Source organism: Neovison vison, chromosome 1 (assembly GCF_020171115.1).
Source record: "Neovison vison isolate M4711 chromosome 1, ASM_NN_V1, whole genome shotgun sequence".
Taxonomy (NCBI): domain Eukaryota; kingdom Metazoa; phylum Chordata; class Mammalia; order Carnivora; family Mustelidae; genus Neogale; species Neogale vison.
This window is the reverse complement of record NC_058091.1, coordinates 191539698-191556286: the sequence shown is the minus strand read 5'-3', so window position 1 is coordinate 191556286 and position 16589 is coordinate 191539698. Positions and strand designations below refer to the sequence as shown.

Here is a 16589-nt window from a genome sequence, read left to right as displayed (position 1 = left end):
AAACTTTTAAGCTAAGTATTTACGTAGAATGAGAAACTTTCTTCCTAAAGAGATAATGTCTTCTCTGTAGGTAATATTTTAACTTATTGATACAAGGGACTTGATGAGGAATGGATGTCCGAGACTCTTTCATTGTTTATAGCGTGCCACAATTAATTACAATTTAAATCGTCTTGTGGGTGTATTTGGCATAAAATAAGGGAAACTTGTTTGACTCTGTAGATGGAGGGTCAGTGTTTAAAAAATGTTGCAATGAGAAAACCTTTGAAGCTACAGTGAGGGGCTGGTGCCCTCAGTGGAGAACATATTTGAGACACACCCGGGATTGCCTACCTCTTAGAATCCATTTAGAGAGTTCACCTCGAACCTTTTCTTAGGTAATGGGATTAGCGCTGTGTTGCGACTGCAATCCTTAAAGATACAAATTTGCTTCTCAGTGTTCTAGCTAGTAATCCTGTGCTCTATTACAGGTTTTACAATGTAACTGACACTCTTGGAATCGAAAATGAAGACCTAGACCTCTTTCTGTCTATTGGGTTAGGAAATTCAGAGGTTTTAACAGAAAGTGCTCTGTTCTGAGAGAGTTACAATGAGTTGCTCCTCATCTTTGTTCTTCAGTGATGGTTTTGTTGAAGGAATGTGATGAATAAACTGCATTTAAGATACAGTAATACACAGATGCTTTTATAGCCCATTCAACCATATGTGAAAAAATTTCCTTTTCATTTGCTTCATTTTTACTTCTTCAAAATAAAAGCATGCTAGGAAATATTTTCAGTTTCAGCACATCTCTTGATAGTTAAAAACTTTCTGAGCCAATTAGTTTTAGTATAAAAAAAATAAAAGTCAAGAAGAATTCATTTCTTCCCTTTGCTATCCTCTTTCAACAAGCCATCTGTTAGTTCCCCGGAAGGACAATACAGGTATATTGAGACATTATTGTTCTTGGAAAATAAAACAAGATAAAATCTTAGTAAACTTGTTTTGTAACACATTCCTGGTCATATTCTAATGCTTTTATTCCCCTTTATTGTTAATTATATTCCAACATGAATAATGATTGAACATTATAAATAGATATTATTGCTTTTAGAAAATGCCTGTAAATTGAAATATCCCAAGCCTGTTTTGTGAAGCATACTTTCTTTAATAGATAGGATTCCAATGGACTATAGAATATAAACTACAATATCTTTTGAAGGCCACTGTGAGTTTAATATAAACATTACCTTTGTACTAAAATGAATAATTTAGATATTAAAAAGCAAGTATTGTTGTATAGCAGAACTTTACCTGATATTGGTTGTAATTTTTTTCTTTTGAAATTACGTTCAGTTTTTTCTAAATTGTTTGTTTCATTTCCCTTTCAACATTGATGTACTGGATTGATGATAACTTTAGCTTGTCCCTTGATGGCTTCTGACTATAACCTTGAATATCAGTTGTATGTGTGCTGTAGAAACTCTGGGGTACACCCTAAGGAATACTGACTTGGACATCAGAGTCTTGATTTACTACATGCTCTCTGACTGCTTGTGACTTAGCCATTCAGCCTCATTTTTCTCATCTGTAAATTGGGGCTGGTAATATACATCTAAGGCAATGGTGAGGGCTACATGAGATTGAGTTGCATCTAACAGTGTGTGGCAAAGGTGTTTCCTAGTTCACTAAAGTTAATTTCTTAGGTCACTGCAGGCAGAAATGGAAATGCACATGGTTGGGTTTGGGTTTGGATTTGGACTGCTCATGAACACATGCCGACCGAAGCTGTGGCCTTGAGGTTTATCATTGATTATTTCTTTTCTGCTTTTCATTAAAAAGAAGAAGAAGAAGAATGAAACTGTATAATTTTCAAGGTAATATAATATGGCTCTTAGCATTATGGCTGAAAATATATGTGACTTAATCATCTGCATCTGCAGATGAGAAGTTCCTGCCTCATCGGGTTATTTTCAAGACTCAAAGATATGTAACAATCAAATTGCTTAGCATATGCTAAGTGCTCAGTAGAAATAAGCTATTACTAGTAAAGTTGTGACTCTTGTGATAGAGGTTGGGTACTCTGAATTTTGGCTGGAAGTCATATGTGTAAAACATTTTCTGGGTACTCCAATGTAGGCTGCCTTTTTTTTTTTTTTTAAGATTATTTATTTATTTATTTGACAGACAGAGATCACAAGTAGGCAGAGAGGCAGGCAGAGAGAGGGAGAAGCAGACTCCCCACTGAGCAGAGAGCCTGATGCGGGGCTCGATCCCAGGACCCTGAGACCATGACCCAAGCTGAAGGCAGAGAGGCTTTAACCCACGGAGCCTCCCAGGTGACCCTAGGCTACTTTATATTTCATTTTTTAAGGTTAAGCTTTAGTGATTATAATTAACAATTAAAGTTGATAAATTTTGAGAATATATTTGAGCATATATTCATTTAAACAAATAATCTCTTTTAGATTTTTTTATATGTGGTCTTTAAATAAAAGACCCCCAAATTAGCAGATAAGAGCTTTTTATTTTTACAAAATTTTGAATGTATCTTATACTTTATCCAAATGTATACAGACTGTCTGTGTGTATATTACCTTCAGAGACTTCAGAATCTAGAAGGAATTTTCTTATCCCTCTTTCTGGGCCCTGGCCTTATATCATCTCAGTAGTGCACTGGTCTAAGAACATATAGAGAGTTTTTTCAATCTGCTGGTAAATATTTGCCCGTAACCCAGGCTTATGTCCAGCTGGCATGCACTCGTCTCCTACTAATTAAAAATACTGTACCTAGCAAATTTAGCGTTTTTGCTTTGAAAAAGGAAGGACCTACAGGAGATTCACAGTTTTATAGGAATAATGCTTATCAGTTGGTAGACTCCGACTCGGCTCTTTTTGGGAATCTGAGCATCAGGGTCACAAGGTAACTAAGAAGCCAGCTCTCTCAGTTTATAGTTCAGAATATGAAGTTCACTGTAGTTAAGGTACGAGCCTAGGGATGGGTAAGTTTTAACTTCCGTGTCAGCTCTGGTCACTTGGGATATTGGCTTCTTGGAGGCCGTAGATTTGACATTCTTCAGTTAGATCAAAGTCACACAGACAGTTTGTGGGCAAGCTTGAACTAGAATCTAGTTCTTTTGGTTTCTAATCTAATTTTCATTTCTCCTGGTCATTTTATTCTCAAACTCATGGAAATCTTTATGTTGAATACGTTTTTATAACCTTGTAATCCATTATGTAGGCATAAAAAGTTAAGATTCTGACATTTTTATTATATGCAAAGGAAGTGAACATTATCTTGTTAAAAATATCATGCTTATTATTCAATTTTGGAAAATGCAGACAAGATGTGTGAAAGAGAAATGTAGCTTCATCTGCATATCTTTTAAGTCTGACCCTTTGTTACTGAACTCTGTTTTACAAAAAGTATGCCATCAGCTTTTTTAAAGACACATTTCAACATGGATTAAATCTTTAGGAAATTAGCTTGAATTATTTTTAGGTAATTGCCAAATCATGCATATATCGGTATGTGCGTAGAAATATATTATCAATAGCTAAAAGTAATTGTGATGTTATGAGTAATATGACTCTATTTCATACTGTTTTTAAGTCTGGTGGGTGTAGTTTGTGTTTTTCTCTGGGTAACATTGTTAGCACACTGTAAATATCTAACAGTATGGTAACTCTTTCCCCATATAGTATTCACTTTAACTGGAAAAAAATTTACTACTAATGCTGACATGGTACAATGAAATTATGTTAAGATGCTAAGTGAAAGTGAGGCATTTGTTATAACACTCTCATTTGTATAGGAAGTGATCTGTCTCTCTTCCTCTCTCTCTTTCACCTTCTTCCTTCACCTGTCCTATATCATGCTCTGTTTTCATCTTACTGCCTTAGTCACCAGTGGTACTGAAATTCTATATTCCCTTGAAACACAGGTTTGTTTTTTTTTTTTTAAACATTTATTTTATTTATTTATTTGACAGACAGAGATCACAATTCAGCAAGAGGGAGGCAGCGAGAGAGGAGGAAGCAGGCTCCCTGCAGAGCGGAGAGCCCGATGCGGGACTCGATCCCAGGACCCCGAGATCATGACCTGAGCCGAAGGCAGAGGCTTAACCCACTGAGCCCCCCAGGCGCCCTTATTCATTTTCTAATAACAGTTTCTAATAGTTTCTAACAGTTTCTAATAACAGTTGATGAAATATTATCATCTTTATTTTACACTGTGAAGAAACAGTGGTTTGAGTGAAGTGATGAACTTTGACTTATTCAAAGTGACAGAATGTCTCAGAAGAAAAAAGAGACACGCCCAGGACTGTCTGACTCAGAGTTCGTGCTCCTGGCTACTCAGCTCTGTCTCCCGTTGGTCTAGAGCTGGTTATGTACACAGTTGTGTGGTTTATATACTTTTATGTGAATGAGTTCCCCATAACTTATCCCCCTAAACGGTTCTGGCAAAGAAGCTGTATATCTTATTACAGAATAAAGAGCCGTATATAAGAATAAGAGAAAAAGAGGATAGTATTTGGGAGGAAGAGCATGAGCAAGCTCCTGAAACTTACTAGACTAGCTTGGCCTTGCCCTAGCTATAGGCAGAAGTCAATGTCAGGCTTGCCTTACAACGATGCTAGCTCCAATAATGTATTAGTCTTCTTGTTAAGAGGAGTTACTGTATATCCCCAAATAATCAGTACACTGCTAGATAAAAGAGGGCTCAATTTTCAAGTCAGAGAAAAGTCTGTGAAGTTGTAATCATGGTTAAATTGGGACGTTTATAAATTTTTCAGGTTATAAAGAACTAGTGGATAAAAGAAGTAAAGGGAATAGCTCTGAGACCATCTTTAACACCTGTGTTTCGGGGGCCTGGGTGGCTCAGTGGGTTAAGCCATTGCCTAGGATCGAACCCCTCATTGGGCTCTCTGCTCAGCGGGGAGCCTGCCTGCCCCTCTCTCTGTGGCTGCCTCTCTGCCTACTTGTGATCTTTGTCTGTCAAATAAATAAATAAAGTCTTTTTTTAAAAAAAATGAATAAATGAGAAGCTGAGGCCCCTACAGGCAAAATTTGTGGGGATCATATCTTTGTCTTCCTGTTGACTTGTATTGGTTGAGGAAATGTAGAGGCCCTGTTGGGGCTTATAGCTGTGTCCCATTATTTAGAAACATTTTTTGTTGTTTTTCTTTGATGATGTTGTAAATGGATTTATCCTCATTAAACTGAGTATTTCTTACTCAAAGATTTCTGCCCTCAAGCATCTCTCACAGAAAAACAATATGGGGACGCCTGGGTGGCGCAGTTGGTTAAACGACTGCCTCCGGCTCAGGGCGTGATCCTGGAGTCCCGGGATCGAGTCCCACATCAGGCTCCCAGCTCCATGGGGAGTCTGCTTCGCTCTCTGACCTTCTCCTCGCTCATTCTCTCTCTCACTGTCTCTCTCAAATAAATAAAATAAAATCTTAAAAAAAAAAAAAAAAGCCTTTAAAAAAAAAAAAAAAGAAAAACAATATGGACATACAAGAAGCAGTTAAAGTACAAAGGTTGTTATATAAAGGTCATCCGTGCTGTAGGATGTTAACGAAGGGAAAGAACACCATATAAACACCATATAAACGATGCCACTTTTCTGTTCGATGTGGCCATTGAGATAAAAGGCATAAAAGTATGTTTGATACCAGGACTCAAGGTTAGTCCTGTATAAAGTCAGATATTAAAAAATTTGCAAGATTTGATTTCATGGAAGAAATTCACGTTTCTTTCAAAAGGACTTAATTCATTTGCCATCAGTGCTTGAAAGGCAGCTTGATTTCTTCACATTCCAGTGAGTGGAGCCTAGAATGAATGGGGTTCCCCACACCTGTCCCTCAGGGCTCACATTTTCTGAGAACACATCCTACAGTAAATTTGTGATTATCCAAGAAACCATTATAGAGTAATGGCTGAAATACCAACTTTGTCATGTGTTCTTTAATTCTACATGACTATTTAATAAAGCAAAAGTTTCTATGAATATGTTGGAACTCTCCTGAGTTTAATGCCAGTTAGTTTATTTTGTTTTGGATGATTTTTAAAAATCTCACTCTTGTCCTCATTTTTGTATAATCTTTCCCCCTTCTTTTTGGGTGTCATCTTTGCACAAGGGCCAGGTAATCCTCTCTGTATCATTCCAGTTTTAGCATATGTGCTGCCAAACCACATACCCCTTCTTTTTGGAACATTTAGCTTGAACCTTAATTCAGAAGAGTTTGTTATAATACTGTAATGGTTTACAGTTAACTCAGACTTGTATATGTGAGAGCTGCATGTCTGTTAACAAATATTTACTGATGTCTTGCTGTGTGCCAGGCACTGTGCTAGGTACTGGGGGTATAATAGTCATAACATATGAAAATCTCTGCTCTCATAGAGCTTACAGTCTAGAAATTAAACAAAGTAATAAGTAAAATAGGTCATATTGTAACGAGTCCAAATACTTTGGAGTAGTAAAGAGTGGTGGGTGATCCCAGGAACACCTGGGAAGGTTGTAATTCTAAATGTCAAGGTCATGAAGACCTCACTGAGAAGGCGGCAGTTGAGTAACCAAAGACCTGAATTGAGCAAGAGAGGAAACCACATGGATACATATGTGGTGTGAGATTATTAGAGGCAGAGGAAAGAGCAAGTGGGAGCATGCCTGTGTACAAAACAAACAGCAAGAAGGCCAGTGTGCCTGGAGGTCAAGGAGCTGGGGAAAGGGTGGAGAGAGGAGAGACTGGTGAGGAGGGTTAGGGGGTGGAGAGGTTGGCTTTGTAGGGCCTGGCATGCCAGGATGACTCTTGCTTTTATTCTGACCCAAATGAGAGGGGTGTTAAGCAGCAAGATATGAGCTGCTTTACCAAAGGCTTACTATGATTGCTATGCATTGAGAACAGATTATAAGGTGGCAAGGGCAAAAGCAGGGAGCTGAGTTAGGAGGCAATTACAATAACCCAGGCATGAGAAGATGGTATCTCACTACTTACTGTGCGTTTTGTGCTGCCTATGTTGTACACAGAGACCAGTGCAAAGGGACCATTTCTGTTTCTTTTTCCGTCTCGGCATTCTCCCCTTGTGGCTCAAATCTTAGGTGAAAGGGAAAGGGAAATCGATGACATCCTTCACCTTGTTTCAGTCATTACTGTAAGAATATCAATCTTATGCGTGGGTGGCGTTTTATGGTATCCAAATTTTCTTATATATGTCGCCACATCTAGCCCTTACTGTCTAAAGGGTGGCAGTCCCGAGGTGTACTGGACACGGCTAGAGTCAGGCAGCCGGTTCCTTCACTTTTCGGGAGTGTGCACGTTGGCTTCTGTGAATATGCATAAGCTAAGCAATAACCAATAACCATCTATTCATGGAAGATGGGATTTGGGTACACTTAAGGAAATTTACTCAGCTGCCAACACATTAAAGAGTATATCTATCAAGGGTGATGACTGGGATGTCAGGCTGAAAAAACTTCCTTGTTACTGGAATTGAGCCTGTAAATTGTTCAGGGGACGTTCTTCATCAAACAAGAACATGCATAATTTTCTCCTTTTAAGTTCACCATTTCTTTTTGCAGGATTCACAAATCTAAAGATTAAGGAGATAGAAGTACACTAGAACTAGAGGACCCTCCCCCAACAACCGGGGGAATTATAATACCAAAAGATACTTAATTTTTGCTGAGCAGTAATACTAGGTACAGTGTTGCCTTGTGTATGTCAAAATATTTCAGGCAAAGATGGTTTTCATATATGCGATTTAAATAACAAGGCCCATGACATTTTACTTTTAACCTACCAGATACATTGAATACAATTAAAATATTCAAGTTAATGTCAAAGAAAAGAACATAAATAACTTTTCTCTGTGATTTAATTTAAATTTAAATATATTTTCAGTGTTTCAGAGAAAGGATGAGGGAATTGTAGAAATTGTGCTCTGTTACAGTTGAGAAAGTGGAGAGTGTGTCTTGTATGATATAACAGCGTTTGCCAGATTTGAATGAAAAAAATCTGAATGGGAAAATACACCTTTGTAGTCAAAAGGAATAATATATCACTTGAATTGTGTTCCTCAATTGCCACTTGTCTAGGAGATTGAATTTTTGAACATAACCGCAATAAAATGCAAAAAAGGCATGTTAATACAGTGATGACGGAAAAAACTTAAGTGCTCAGGGTAGGAATTTGAACTTATGGTTCAAACAATTGTATTCCATCTCTTTCTTACAAATATGATTATTGGAAAGATTAATATTTTGTGTTGAAAAAGCCACTTATTTGAATAAGCTCTCAATTATAATATTCTCCATTAATGATGGTTTTTTTTTTTTTTTTTTTTTTTTTCACTTTTCCCTTGAAATAACGGTATGTGTAAAATGCAGTTGATGCTCCGGCTTTCGATCTGACAAGCTTTCACACTGCCTGATAGGTATAGCCTTTTCTTTTCTTCTTTTTTTTTTTTTTCCCCCTAAATTTTCATTTATTTATTTGACAGAGATCACAGGTAGGCAGAGAGGCAGGCAGAGAGCAAGGAGGAAGCAGGCTCCCCACTGAGCAGAGAGCCCCATGCGGGGCTCGATCCCAGGACCCCGGGATCACGACCCGAGCGGAAGGCAGAGGCTTTAACCCACTGAGCCACCCAGGTGCCCCAGGTATAGACTTTTCAAAATGTTCTTTTTGAACTTTGTGCTGGTAATGGTTTCTGGATTAGCCCAGGGACTGGTGCCATGGGTAGCATCGGAGGCGGTGATTCATGGTTCTCTAATCCTGCTCTTTTCTGTGTGGACCAACCTTCACAACTTTCTTCATCTCTCCTTTTACTTCTCTTTCTCAACTGATTTCATTCCTGTGTTTGACAATATTATCGAGTGCCTGCTACCTGTCGGGCATTGTTCTAGGGGCTGGAAATATAGCTCCTTGCTCTCTGGAAGCTTATCACCTTGTGAAAAAGGTGAAATAACTGAAAATAACTGAGATGAGTGAAACAGGTGAAACCGTTCACTCTGAATACGCCCAAACGGCAAATGGTGAGAGAGCAGTAGGGGCCCGACGGTGGCGGGTTGTGAAGGCCACTCACTTCATGAAGAAAGGTGGCGCTGTTTCTTCCTTCTTGAGCCTTTCCCCCTTGATTCTGTCCCTGATGCTTAGTAGCCTGGCTGCCCTCACAGCTTTCATGTCCCCAGAGTTGAAGCCAATGCCACGTTATACCGCTTCCTCCACTCAGAGATCTGCCAGATACAGATGGGCTGTCATTCCCTAATGTGCTTTCACTTTCTTACTTCTTTTTTTTTTTAAATTTTTTAAAAGATTTTATTATTTATTTGACAGAGAGAGATCACAAATAGGCAGAGAGGCAGGCAGAGAGAGAGAGAGAGGAGGAAGGAAGCAGGCTCCCTGCTGAGCAGAGAGCCTGATGCGGGACTCGATCCCAGGACCCTGAGATCATGACCTGAGCCGAAGGCAGCAGCTTAACCCACTGAGCCACCCAGGCGCCCCACTTTCTTACTTCTTAATTCACTAATCATTATGTTATTTTGGGTGGCTTTCCCCTTCTGTCACCCCCTATCTTCATCCTCTTAGTAACACACACATTGTATTTATTGTATTTGCTATTATTATAGACCTTCTCAGGCTGTCTTGTAAGGTTTGTCTTCCCTCCCTGTACTATGCCACCCCCCAACTGCCCCAGGTCAGCCTGACTTAAGTTTATCTTTGTTTTTCCAGAGGCCAACACAGTGTCTGAAGAAAATAAGTTTCAATAACTTACGTTGTGTTTTTTTTTTAACCAAATTAATGAATTGTTTAATCTTAGAGTACTTGCTCTTAGAATAACTTCAAGCCTCAAATGTACTTCTCTTCTAAGATGTAACTGATTAAATGAAAGCATAAAATGTAATATATTAGGGGATTAATTTAAGAAACTAAATGCATTCTTGTCAGTTAAATAAATGTAAAAGGTACATTAATAACTAGTTTTCTCTGTTTCACTATTTATATTTTTCATAGCTGAAGAGAGCAGGTTTCTGAACCACATTTAGAATTAATCAGAAGATACCTAAGAGGCATATAGAAAAACAACATAATTATATATGTGGTTTTATATATGCACCGGAAAGTGAAATTAGATAAGTCATTTGAAGAGCTGTATGATTCATTATGATGCAATTTATTATGTGGCTCACCTTGAACTATAACGTAACACTGTAAAAAATGCTATGACCCTAAAGAAATATTTTATGGGAGTGGTGTCATCAGGCATTTACAGGAATCAGTACAGATATTTGTAAATTTTTATGGGAAAGTTTTTAAACGTTTTCAAAAGAAGATTACATTTTGAATATTTAGTTACTTGTTTTTATTTGTTTGTCCACTCCTAAGGTAGAAAGAACTTGATTTTATCAAGCTCATTCTTAAGGTTTTAAAACTCTTTTCCAATAGTTAAAAAAATAAATGAGTAAGTATAATCAATTTACCAATCAGTGGTCATGGACTTTAAATGTCACGACATTATTGTATTTTGGTACAGCCTTTTTAAGTCTCCATATGTTTTACCATCTTTAGGCCTACCAGTTTTAAAGAATGGTTATTAAGTTCTTTGGACATGAATTACTGTCCCCCAAAGGGAGAGAATATAAGCATCACAAATACTTAAGTTTATTTATTTTTTTTGTAAAAATAGTTACATTTAAAGATCCCTTTATTTTGTTCCTTCTAAAATGTCAGTAAGTAGACAGTAAAATCATAAATTTCAGCTGAATATAATGGGGAGAAGGGAAGAAGAAAGGTGATCATGACTTAATAATTTTGTAACTTTTGGTTTCCCCTGTGTGGCAAGGAAACTTAGGTAAACTCATTCAGTTTTAAGTTGAATGATAATTCTTATTGGTTTTAAGAGAAATGTAGCATCATTGTAATTATATTCTCAAGGTGGATGTTTGCTTTTGTTTTAATTCATTGTGAGTTCACAGGGAAGAGTTGTTTTATAATGAGTTTCTGTCCATGATCAGCAAATAAAAATAGGAAGAAAATAGTGAGCAGTGGGCAAAGTTGCAGCCTCTGTTTCATTTTCTAATCTGTTAGGATAACTTTTTTTGTTTCTTGTGAATGTTCTTTTTTTTTTAATTATTTTTTTTATTTTTTCAGCGTAAAGTATTCATTATTTTTGCACCACACCCAGTGCTCCATGCAGTCCGTGCCCTCTCCAATACTCACCACCTGGTTCCCCCAACCTCCCACCCCTCCGCCCCTTCAAAACACTCAGGTTCTTTTTCAGAGTCCATAGTCTCTCATGGTTCACCTCCCCTTCCAATTTCTCTCAACTCCCTTCTCCTCTCCATCTCCCCTTGTCCTCCATGCTATTTGTTATGCATTGTTGTGAATGTTCTTAATTCTTTTTTTTTTTTTTTTGAATGTTCTTAATTCTTAATTCAAAATCTTGATTAAGATGGAAGAGTTTCTGGCTTCTGGTTTTTCACCTTTAAATATTCTTTAACATAGAGAGCCAACAGTGATGGATGGACTAATATGTAATAAATACAGAATCAGAGGTCTAGAATCATCTTTGAAATATCACCTCCAACTCCCTGAATCTCAGAAGTAGTACACCCAAGTATTTGAACTCCTAAAGACCTTTAAAGAAAATTTCATTAGTTTTTTTTTTAATTGTCCTATATATCATACATACAGGATCTTCTTTTTAAAATGTTTAAAAATTTTCCCATGAAAATTTACAAATATCTGTACTGATTGCTGTAAATGCATTATAGAATAGCCATAAATTCCTATGGAACCATCATCCAGACCAAGAAATAGAACATTACTCTTGCCCCAGAAGTCCTCTCTATGTGAAGTTGTATTTACTGTCTGTCAGAACCAGTTCCAGTTTTCTGTAATCTAGAGAGATTACATGAGAGAGATTACATGTAGAAACACTGCCCCTCCCCCGCCCCAGTTTTCAGGATTCATTATCGGAGAGAGTTAAATCCCGCAAACACCCTGTCTAGACCAGAAGTATTTCTATTTCTGGCACTTTTGAAATGCATATAGTGGCTAAAAATGAAAGTGTATTATGTAGGTAATTGTGCCTGGTGATGTATTTGTCGAATTGCTATGGAGAGCCTCCTTCTAACTGTCTTTAAAATGCAGAGGCTTGGGGCGCCTGGGTGGCTCAGTAGGTTAAAGCCTCTGCCTTCGGCTGGGGTCATGATCTCAGGGTCCTGGGATCGAGTCCCACATCAGGCTCTCTGCTCAGCAGGGAGCTTGCTTCCTCCTCTCTCTGTCTCTGCCTGCCTCTCTGCCTGCTTGGGATCTCTGTCTGTCAAATAAATAAATAAAATCTTAAAAAAAAATGCAGAGGCTTAAGATGATGAAAGATGATTAGAGGTTTGGGTGGATGGGATTGAGAAGAGATTCTTGGATTGACACCGATTAAATCCATCTTTCCCGATGATGTAACAAATCCAGTAGTGCCATAGTCAGTTGAAATAGCAGGAAGGTGGCTGCCAGAAGGCAATTTTCAATTAAGACATCAGACAAATGATTTCATAGTAATATAATCAAGTTTTTCAGAAGAAAAAAAAACACACATACTGCCTTTCTTGACTAGACAGTAGATCTTTAAATACACACCCCAGTGCTCTGCTCATAAAAATGTTTCTTTTCTTCATTTTGAGAGGTACAGCATTTTGTCCAAACTTATTTCTTATGCCAGTTTCTTATATTGGGGCCACTCGTTTGGTTTTGTTTTACTGTATTTTAGATTGTTAGTCAGTGAGCAGATACTTGAGTACTGTTAAAAGGAATTAAAAATATCATTGAGATGGTGCTGGTGGTGAAGGAGGAGATGGGGGCTGATTTCTGCAGTTTTTGTTTTTTGTTTTTTCATATTTTCCCCTGGATTAGCTATTGGCAAAGTGTAACCACCTGCGATCAGATTATTGGAACAGGGAGAAAGAAAGGAAGGAAAGGTAAATTAACAATATGCAAATCTATGTATTTTTTTTCTAAAAAGAGGAAAAAAACCCAACACCTTTAAATATAAATATTTATTATAATTAAAGAGTGTAAAAAATACTTCTATCAGATTTACTATGACATCTATCCCACCTCATTCATTATTTTCGTTTCCCCTTTCCCTCCTGTTTAACCTCTCTGCCCTGCAGCAGGTCCCCCTCGCACTCACTGCTGCCACTGCAGACCTGCCGTCAGCCAGAGAAGTGACAGTTCACAAAGAGAGATGTCTTGGCATTGCAGCACACAGAAGACATTAAATTTGGTGTGAGACAGAACAGGTCTTCTTTATTTTGACCTATAAAACATAGATGCTATTGTAAAAAATATCACTACACAAAATACCTTCAGCCAGTAGCTCTGGATGATATCAATCTTCAAGGTTCGCACTGTATTTTATTACTGGTATTTTTGTCTTCTCCTCTTTATATTTTGAAAGGAAAACCAAAGGGATTCACTGTATGATATATCAATTTTGAGGCAGCTTGTCTGGCTTCAGAAGCATCTCTGAACGGAGGGTTCCATTTCCTTGTTAGAGTATATTCTTTAACATGTTAAAGGATCATAGGTTTTATTATCACCAGCTGGGGTAAAGAGCAAGAACTAATCAATATTCTTTCCTAGATCTGTCCCTGGGTGTCTTGCAACCCGATCTGTTTCCTCTTTCTCCTTTACTTCTTCTGCTTGAGAGTTCTTCTAGTTAAAGTCACTCACATCTCATGCACAATCCATTAGGATATCCCACTTTCTCCACCTTCAAAACACGCTCAGAATCCAACCACATGTTATCTCAACTGCTACCACTTGGACTGAGCTACCAGGATTAAACACAAAAAGATAAAATGATATAGAAACACTATATAGGGGCACTTGGGTGGCTCAGTGGGTTAAAGCCTCTGCCTTCGGCTCGGGTCATGATCTCAGGGTCCTGGGATGGAGCCCCGCATCGGGCTCTCTGCTCAGCGCGGAGCCTGCTTCTTCCACTCTCTCTGCCTGCCTCTCTGCCTCTTTGTGATCTCTGTCTGTCAAATAAGTAAATAAAATCTTAAAAAAAAAACACTATATAAATAACAACAGTGTAATAATGTACAATAATGTAAATTTATAATGATTTCATAAATTAGATCAATGAAACAAATGTATAATAATTAAATTTATAATAATACAATATATAATAAGAAGAATATACTTTCTTTGCTTTACGTTTTTGCTGCCCCATTCACTCCACTGCCCCCAAGTCCAAGGTCAATAAAGGAGCCAAAATGATCCAATTGAAATGTAAGTCCCATATTGTCATTCTTCTCAGACTCTGCAGTGACTCCATTTGACCTCAAGCCGTAGTCCTTACAGTGACCCACAGAGCTCTACTGATCCAATCGCCATCACCTGCCTGAGCTGCTCCACTGACCTGATGCAAGCACATGTGCCTCCTTGTGGCTGCTTATGTCCCGCTCTTTCTTCTATGTGGAGACATCTGTAGGCAGCCACTGTGCTCACTCCTGACCAACTACCTACCTATGAGTCTTGGTCAAGTGTCACATTTAGAGTCTCACAACGTACTGCACATCGTACTCCAGCTATCTCACTCTCTATCACTATGCGTTCCCTTTTCTTTTTCCATGATGATGATCACCTTCCAGCACATACTATTATTAACTTATTGTATGTTTATTGTCCATTTTCCTGCTAGAGTGTAAGTTGCATGAGGGCTGGAATCTTCATTCTGTCAATGTTGTATTTTAAGCACTTACAAATTATTTATGGAACAAATGAATAAATATGTATAAGATAAATAATTGGTATACCCCCCCTACTGGTTCTTTTCATGTTTCTTCCTTCCAGAATCTCAAAGCTACCCTTATCTGTAATTAGACAAATGGGGGGGCATCAGCGTGAGCTCTGCTTAGGTGCAACATCCCAAACCAAATATTAGAATCAAAATTTTAAAAGGAAAGCGAATCTCAAATGTAAATATCTTTTGATTATCTTTGAGTGACTATAATGTCCTTATTTCTGTCTCTCTCAAAAACATCTACAAACCCTCTTTACCTCTTATATTCAAAAAGGAGTTACTAAGGAAAAGAAGACATTTTCAATGTAGAATTAATATCCTTCTTGATAGCCATGTGACTCTAAGGGTAATAGAGTTCTCCATTAACTTATAGATGGGAGTGAGGAATGAAAATCTCAGAATAAATGCGGAATAGGATCAGATAAGAAAATTATAGTCATCTTCTCATCGTCCATTTAGGCTGTTACAACAAAAACCATACACTGGGTGCTTATAAACAACGGAAAATCATTTCTCAGAGTTCTACCAGCTGGGAAATCCAACATCAAGCGGATTTAGTGTCTGGCGAGAACCTGCTTCCTGATTCACAGGTGGCCATCTTCACATTGTATCCTCACATGGGAGGGGCAAAGGAGAGCTCCAGTGTCTCTTATAAGAACACCATGCTCTCATCATCGACCACCGCTACTTAATCATGTATCAAAGGTCGTATATCCTAGTATCATCATATTGGGGGTAAGGAGTTCAAACATAAGAATTTTGAGGAGGGACACAAACTTTCCGTCTAGAGCACCTCTCTATTCCCAGATTTAGAAATAAGGTTGTATCAAGATTAAAGGAGGAAAGTTTTTAGGAGGAAGTTTGGCATTGAAATCCACCAAAATATTAAAAAATGCATTTTGGCAATATTAAAAAAAAAAAACACTTTATATATTATGGCCTAGCTGAGAAGCATGATTGTTTAGGTCAGTGTTGTAAAATATTTTGAGTGAAGTTAGGTGATAACATTTGAAGACACTATGGGTTCTGAATGAAAGAGTTAAGGTCTCATATAAATTAATGAAAAAATATAGAACCACAGAAAATGTAGTGGAAGTATGGGTTGATGCTGTAACAGGAAGGTGGATTAAAAATTTTACCAAACTTTGGCTGAAAATTTTTGCCAAATACTAATCAACAAAGAGAGAAATCCTTCAATTCAGTTTTCTCCCTCAAGCAGATCTCAGTGTCATACATTAAAAAGCTGGAAGGGGGTGCCTGGGTGGCTCAGTGGGTTAAGCCGCTGCCTTCGGCTCAGGTCATGATCTCAGGGTCCTGGGATCGAGTCCCGCATCGGGCTCTCTGCTCAGCAGGGAGCCTGCTTCCTCCTCTCTCTCTCTCTCTGCCTGCCTCTCCGTCTACTTGTGATTTCTCTCTGTCAAATAAATAAATAAAATCTTTAAAAAAAAAAAAAAGCTGGAAGGGACAGCAGGTACATTTGATTAGAGAGTCAAGGTCCCAAGCATTTGAGATGAGTTGGAGTAAAACAAACAGAATTTAATGCAGTTGTGAGGACTTATTATTTAGTACCAAAACAAAAACAAAAACAAAAAGCAAACAAACAAAAAAACCCCAAACCCACAACTGACTGCATAATGAAAGTGATAAACTGTATAGCACAGAAGGATCATTAGCATTCTAGTAGCTACCAGAGAAAAAAATATGATGTGAAGATGAACTATTTTAATGAACACTCAGGGTACAAGGACACTTCCTAGGATTTTTCACTCTCAGAAACCACATTTTAAGAGGGGTTG

At 37.9% G+C, this 16589-nt stretch overlaps 1 protein-coding gene and 1 pseudogene across 20 annotated transcripts in view; one reads left to right on the top strand and one right to left on the bottom strand.

The window, feature by feature from the left end:
* PAM (peptidylglycine alpha-amidating monooxygenase) overlaps positions 1-16589 on the top strand; it is a 282570-nt gene that overhangs the window by 79667 nt on the left and 186314 nt on the right. The gene's annotated exons all lie outside the window — the stretch shown is intronic.
* LOC122898235 lies at positions 6080-6178 on the bottom strand (annotated as a pseudogene).